This window comes from Ambystoma mexicanum, chromosome 3q (genome assembly GCF_040938575.1).
Source record: "Ambystoma mexicanum isolate Mex_15411 chromosome 3q, UKY_AmexF1_1, whole genome shotgun sequence".
Lineage (NCBI taxonomy): Eukaryota > Metazoa > Chordata > Amphibia > Caudata > Ambystomatidae > Ambystoma > Ambystoma mexicanum.
Window position 1 is genome coordinate 1,079,523,921 of NC_090926.1, and position 6,292 is coordinate 1,079,530,212.

General features: G+C 49.7%; 1 non-coding gene across 1 annotated transcript; it reads right to left on the reverse strand.

Moving 5' to 3' along the window:
• Window positions 1–4,498: 4,498 nt before the first annotated feature.
• Window positions 4,499–4,660, reverse strand: LOC138448163 (U1 spliceosomal RNA). The gene has a single exon (XR_011260016.1). It is a non-coding gene; the product is annotated as a U1 spliceosomal RNA (small nuclear RNA).
• Window positions 4,661–6,292: the final 1,632 nt, after the last annotated feature.

Consider the following 6,292-nt stretch of genomic DNA (forward strand, 5'->3'; position numbering starts at 1 on the left):
CATCACGTCTGGCAGAGTTACTGCCATGAAATGCAACTGCGTTTGGTTTAAAAGTGGGGACCCCTTCAGACTCCTATCCCGCCTTGCGGCACTGATCTGCCTTAGACCTCAGATCGATTGTTGCATGAACTTCAAGGAGCTATAGTCCTAAACTTGCAGAAGGGGCCATAGGTGCGTGACTGCCGTAGGGGGTAAGCAGAAGTTGCACACTCTAGGTAGAGTAATTGTTGGCCACCCCATGTTGTTGCGTTTGGGTGGCAAACCTTGCAGGCTTCACCCTTGGTGACAGGGAACATTTCTAGGGGTTATAATCCTAATATTGGCGCAAAGGAGCGAAAGACGCGTCACTGCTTCAAATGGTACAAAGTAGCTGCCTGCGGCACCAGGTGGAAGTGTTGACACCCGCACCCATGCAGCTGATTTGGGTCCACAGCAAACTTCTCCACAAACCCCGCCCCCCTCCGGTATCCCCCCTCAGCGATCCACCTTGAGTGACAGGTAGATCGTTGCCCGAACTTCAAGGAGCTATAATCCTAACAGTGAATCCAATGGGCAAAAGATGCATGCGGCCCCTCCTCATTGGATAGAAAGCAGTTGCGCCGACCTGAAGGATTTATTGATGGCCTGCAGTTGCAGCTGGTTTAGGTGCTCCCACAGACTCCAGTGCAGCAGTGTTGTCGCAGGACCCTGTAGACCCACCATGGATGGCCGTCTCAACGTCACTCCTGAGGTGCTGACCCGCCTGCTCCACAAGCACAAACATGACCCGGCAGCAGTTCATCGCAGCCTACGGCATCACGCCCCTGGTCTACATCCCTGGCCTGAGTTGCCCCCCAGCGCCAAGGTGGTATTCCTGGTCCTCTACATCTTCATCTTTGCCCTGGCCCTGCTGGGCAACAGCCTGGTGGTGTTCATCATGGTGCACAAGAAGGCCACCAACATTTTCATCTGCTCCTTGGCGGGCAGCGACCTCTTGGTCACTTTCTTCTGCATCCCTTCACCCTGCTTCAGAACATCTCTTCCAAGTGGCTGGGAGGTGAGTGGGGTCGTACATAGCACCTAGTGCGGCGCTGCCGCCTTCCGCCCGAATGGGGAAATGTCTGACCTTGGCCCCTAGCACCATTCTCTCGCGGGAGAGACACATCTGTCGATAAATGCTTCTTCAGTGACCGGGCACCAAATGCTTCTTATATAAGACTGCAGAGCCATGTTATGCAAAACCGGCCATAATGCATCGTACAAGCCTTCAACACACCTTTTACAGCTTTTGGTGGCGCCCGTCTTTCTAACACTACTTCTTCACGTTATGCACCCCGCCCGTGTCTTTAATTTACCTTGGTATGCAGCGTTATTCTTCTCGCGGCCTTCCAGGGCCTACAATGCAGCCCAAGACGTCCCACCAATTCTTATCCTCATTTCCCCGTATGTTTTTTGCACGCGCTTTAATGAGCCCTGCAGGCATCCCATGCCCTTTAATACATCATTATGCCTTCGCATTCTAATACAGCCTCTATGATTCTATGCACTGTCCAGAAGTGTATGCTTTTCAAAGTGCACCCGCTATGCCTTTCTTTGCAATGTAAAGTGGTCATATACAGTGCACCTCTGGCATTTTGGTAGTCTTCTTACATCGAAACTGCCCAACGCGCTACAAGTCCTTAACATTGGCAGATGGGCCCTATACAAATGACACCCAACATATAAACCCATTTGTGAACTCACAACTCAGCCAGATGTCGACACACACATAAATTAATAAATACATGAGTTCACGCATCCCAGCTCAAGGGGGGCGGGGCCACCCACAGATTGCTGCAACTGATGAAACATACAGGTTGGAGGTTTGAGTAGTGGCAGCCAGGAGTGGATGCCTGCCATTTCATATTTATGATGTCAATAAAATAAGTACCACTGAGTTCAATCCTCTACAACGTAATGTATACACATGTCCTGGTATCGAATGGTGTAGGAATGGGTTAAGAGATGTCAGGAACAGATTAGAGGCGAGGGTGGTATTGAGAACAAGGTGGCGATGGCAAGAGCAAAGGGTGGCATTGAGGTCGCAAAAACAAGAGGCGAAGTGAGAGACTGTTCTCGATCTGCGAAGGCGTGAATTGTGGCTGCCTGTGCAGCGCCCCCGCGGCCCTGCGGAGGCCCCAGGACTAGGGCCGGCCTGCTGCATCAACGCTTAACTTTAACAGATAAGGAAACCGAGTAGGAACGTGGAGCTTTACAGTGATACGGCGACGAACCCAATGCAACTTAACAGCATTGATCATATACCCCAAAAATAAACAATACGCATTTCCCCCAGCTTTAACAAACATATTTAAAAGCCAAATAAAAGAAATCGTAAATAAAACCTAGCATTTAACTTGGTAAACTGTTGGTCTTAAACATTAGATGCCATTATAAAGCAGGATTGACCAAAATAATGGTACCCTCATGAGGAATGTTAAATACTTGCTCAATATTCTGACAGCCGATTGCAGTAACACTGAAAAAAAAATCAATGTACTGACATCCGCATCCCTACTGCTAACAGAAAGCAAACGCAGTGTGAATACGTTTCACGGGCCCGTCGGCAGCTGCTCTGAGCAAATATCACACTAGTACACTGCTGGGTGAGAGGGCGACAGTGGGCTGGCGGCCGGCGCTGAACAAGCCATGCGGGACTCCTGGCCAGGCAGGCCCGTGGGGGTAGGCCCACGTGTCAGACCCTTCCCTAAGAGTATACATGCTACTGGGGAGGGAGAGCCCTCTGCCTCTGATCGGCTGGAGGAGACTCCAGGACAAGACATGGTACAGTAAGAAAGTTCCCATTTATGAGTGATGGGGGGGTTGGGGGGTGAATTGTAGAACAGACAAATGAATAGATGAGTGACTGAAGTGAGTGAATTCTGTGACGTAAAACCGCACTCTGAGACCTGCCGTCTCTTCTGTGTGTGAGAGACACTTCACTGGTATGGGAGGGAGGGAGCATTTTCATCTCTGCCTGTGTAAACTCAAGGAGTCTGCCCAAAAGACACCCAGGGGTCTGGCCCTTGATTGCTGAAGCGCCTAGGAGAGGACAATGGCTTTCTAGGAGCTGGCCGGTGCTGTTCTGCGCATGGGATTGGTCGGGCCGCCCTTTTTAGTGTCTCTCCAGTGACTCCAAGGTCAGTGCCGGCCCGGGCAGGCGAGGGACATAGCGTATCGTGACAATCTCGCAACATACGAGCGCGCGTTTCCCACTTTTTATACATTTGAGATTGTTAGGGGCGTGTTTGAAGTAATATGATCTCAGCGAGTTGGTTGTGATCGGGACGGGAAGGCTGAAAACTGAGGAGACGTGTGACAGCTTAGGGTCTTGTCACACCATGGCAGCAGTTTTAAAATCTATTCTACAAGGTACAACAAGTTCTATTACACAAACACCAGGGTGAATTGATTTTAGATTGCGCAACGTTCTTGTTTGATACCTTGGGATCACACAGTGCGGCAGATTATGAAACGTGCATGTGCGTACTGTCTGGAGATTCAATACAAGGAGAGTGTGGGTTACCGACCATAGAAGTAGAGTTACAAAGCGGCCCGCCAAGTCGATGGTGGAGGCCCTCGCTGACAGTGACAGCCACCAGTCCCCCTAATTTCAGAGAGTGAGTCTAGTGGGTCTAGACCAGGTTTGTCCAACCTTTTTGAATGTGGGGCCGAAGCATTAACTTTTTGTCACCCAGTGGGCCGACGAGCCAAAAGTCAACAACCTCACCCAAAGCAGTATATTAAAAAGCGATATTGTGTGACCTTTGCCACAATAGCATCACAGGCAGTGATAGCCATGCAGTCCCTAAGATAGCTTTTGGTGTCATGGGCAGTGATCAAAGGTTAGTTGCTTGTGATTTCTTTCAGTGTCTATGTGTTAATATTTTTCTGAAATAGTGGGGGCGACTGAGCGTAGCGAGGGAGCTACAAGGTTCTAGGGTGGGTTTGGGGGGGTTGCCCCCCCAAGAATTTTTTTTCAAATATGGGGTTGAAATGGTGCATTTTACAGCAGAAAAGGTGGCCAAAAAGCCATAAGTTTACAATCAGTTCTAAAGGGCAACATGAAAATTCCATGTCACCAACAGCAGAAACACAACACATTTTAATGATCAATGTGTCCACAGTGTAAGACAGCACTGTCACTGATGTAACACATTGTCATGTTGGTTGTACCCAAAATATGCCTCTGTAGCAACATGTCTATGCTGGCTGTTCCCAATTTAGGCCAGCATTGTCCTGTACAAAGCACGATTAATGCTGCATGTGCAGTGTGCCCAATACATATGGCAGCTTATCTCTGTAATACACATTACTTCTGTGGTGATGAAAGAAGCATAATTCAATTCAACAGGTAAAATGTGGAAAAGCAATCACCCAAAGATGAACCTAATTGAAGAAACGCAATGTGAGCACAATCTTAAAGTATGCAACCTAGCAGGCCTAGTGCACACTTTACCTTTTCTTTCACCAATAAATCAGGGGGAGAGCGCGAACGCAGTCCCCCACTACCAGAAATAATGCAGTTGTGTATCCCGCATTTGGGAACATAGCAGGGGTCAGCAAATCCGATGTGCAATGGGTAAGCCTCACACTGGGAGATCTGCCCTTGAGATCAGATTCTCCCCTACCAGGTAAGTATGAGTTGCATGCAAGAGGGCAGGGGTCGGGTCAGATCTGGGAAGCCCCACTAAGCGAGGGTGAGAATGCAGGCCCTGACCCAGCCCCAACCCCCTAACCCCCGGAAGCTCAGAGCATCTGCAGAGCTGCCTGTCCCACGTTTAGGGGGAAGCTCATGCAGGCAGAGCCCAGCAGAAGAGCAGATTGTAGCGCAGTTCCTTTCTCCCATCAGGCCCTGCTCGGCCCGAGATTGGCATAAATAGCAGGATGGCTCGAGCAGGCCTGTTGCAGTCTGCCCACTGGCCTGTCAGCCCCACATGGGCCCATGGCCCTCCTGAGCGGAGCTGCTCACCGTTGGCTCCATTGACACCATCATAATCATCCTGGACCTTGACGCTCCACCACCCCTGAATCTCAGAGTTCTGCTCAATGACAATGCTGAAGCTTTGACATCTTTGCCATGTTGTGTCAGCCGAGCCTGCACAGCGCCAAAGGCAAGTATTCCCTTGTCCGGGCCCAGAGGTCACTGAGTCTTCCAGTGCCATCCACTTGGCACGGCCTACTGTTCCCAGCGTTTTCTACCCGCAAATAAGCACCACTGCCAAACAGATCTGCATCATTAGGGCCCATCGCTGCTGCTCTCTGACTAGACCCCAGTCCAGCGCAAAGGCACCCATGCACCCATGCTTCTGGTCTGATGCTGAAAAGCCTGGCTCTGCTGTGATCCGAAAGACAAGAACTAAGATATTTTGGGAATATAGTACTATTGTTTTTTGTGTTGCAACTGTATCAGCTCACACCTCTCCTGAAGGGTTATAGGGTTATAGGCTGCCCTCAGACTGCGCTACCAAAAGAGTGAAAATAAGTTATACCTGTTGGGCTTGCCTGTTTCACTTTTATGATTGGGATCACTCCTGCATCGGTATTAAGAACGTTATAAATAACCTATCATATCAGATCATATCATAGATCACAGATCAAGATCATAAGCAACTTCCAGAAACCTTGGCAGGTGGTCCACTGAGGCCCATTTGCAGGTTGCAGTGTGTTATCGGGGCACAACTAGGGTAACATATTGTGCTCTACATGTGGTATTCGCCATGCTTTAATACCCCACTGGCCACATCTATAATGTCCAATGTACTTGGTATAATGCATGGACATTTTCATCAATCCGCACTGTGCTTAGAGGTAAACGTAACTGAGCTCCCGCTGTTCTTCTTTGTCTCGAGACGAGGTAAAAAAGCATTTGAAAAGGTTAAGTTTCTCAGCTGATAAAGGTTCATCTTAGGTGACATTCGCAATTCAAAAGAACGATTTTTGGGGCAGACAGGCTGTGTCGCCGCAACACCTGCTAAACATATGTCCAGAGATGACAAACCTTGAAAGTAACTCTGCACAATGGCCCTCTGAGCAGCGGCCCACGGCTAATCAGGGGTTCAGGAATCCACTGTGCTGCCCACGCCGAGAGGTACTCCTTCACAGCACCTGTCCACATAATCCTTCGCCAGGGCCAGCACTCTCTTCACCTCACCTCGCCACCTCCTCCCTTCATCTTTGCTCGCCTTTTTCCCTTCGAAGCACCATGCAAGAGAGGAACGGGCATGTCTGGGCCGGAGCCCGTTCCTCTCTTGCATGGTGGGTCCTACTTGCC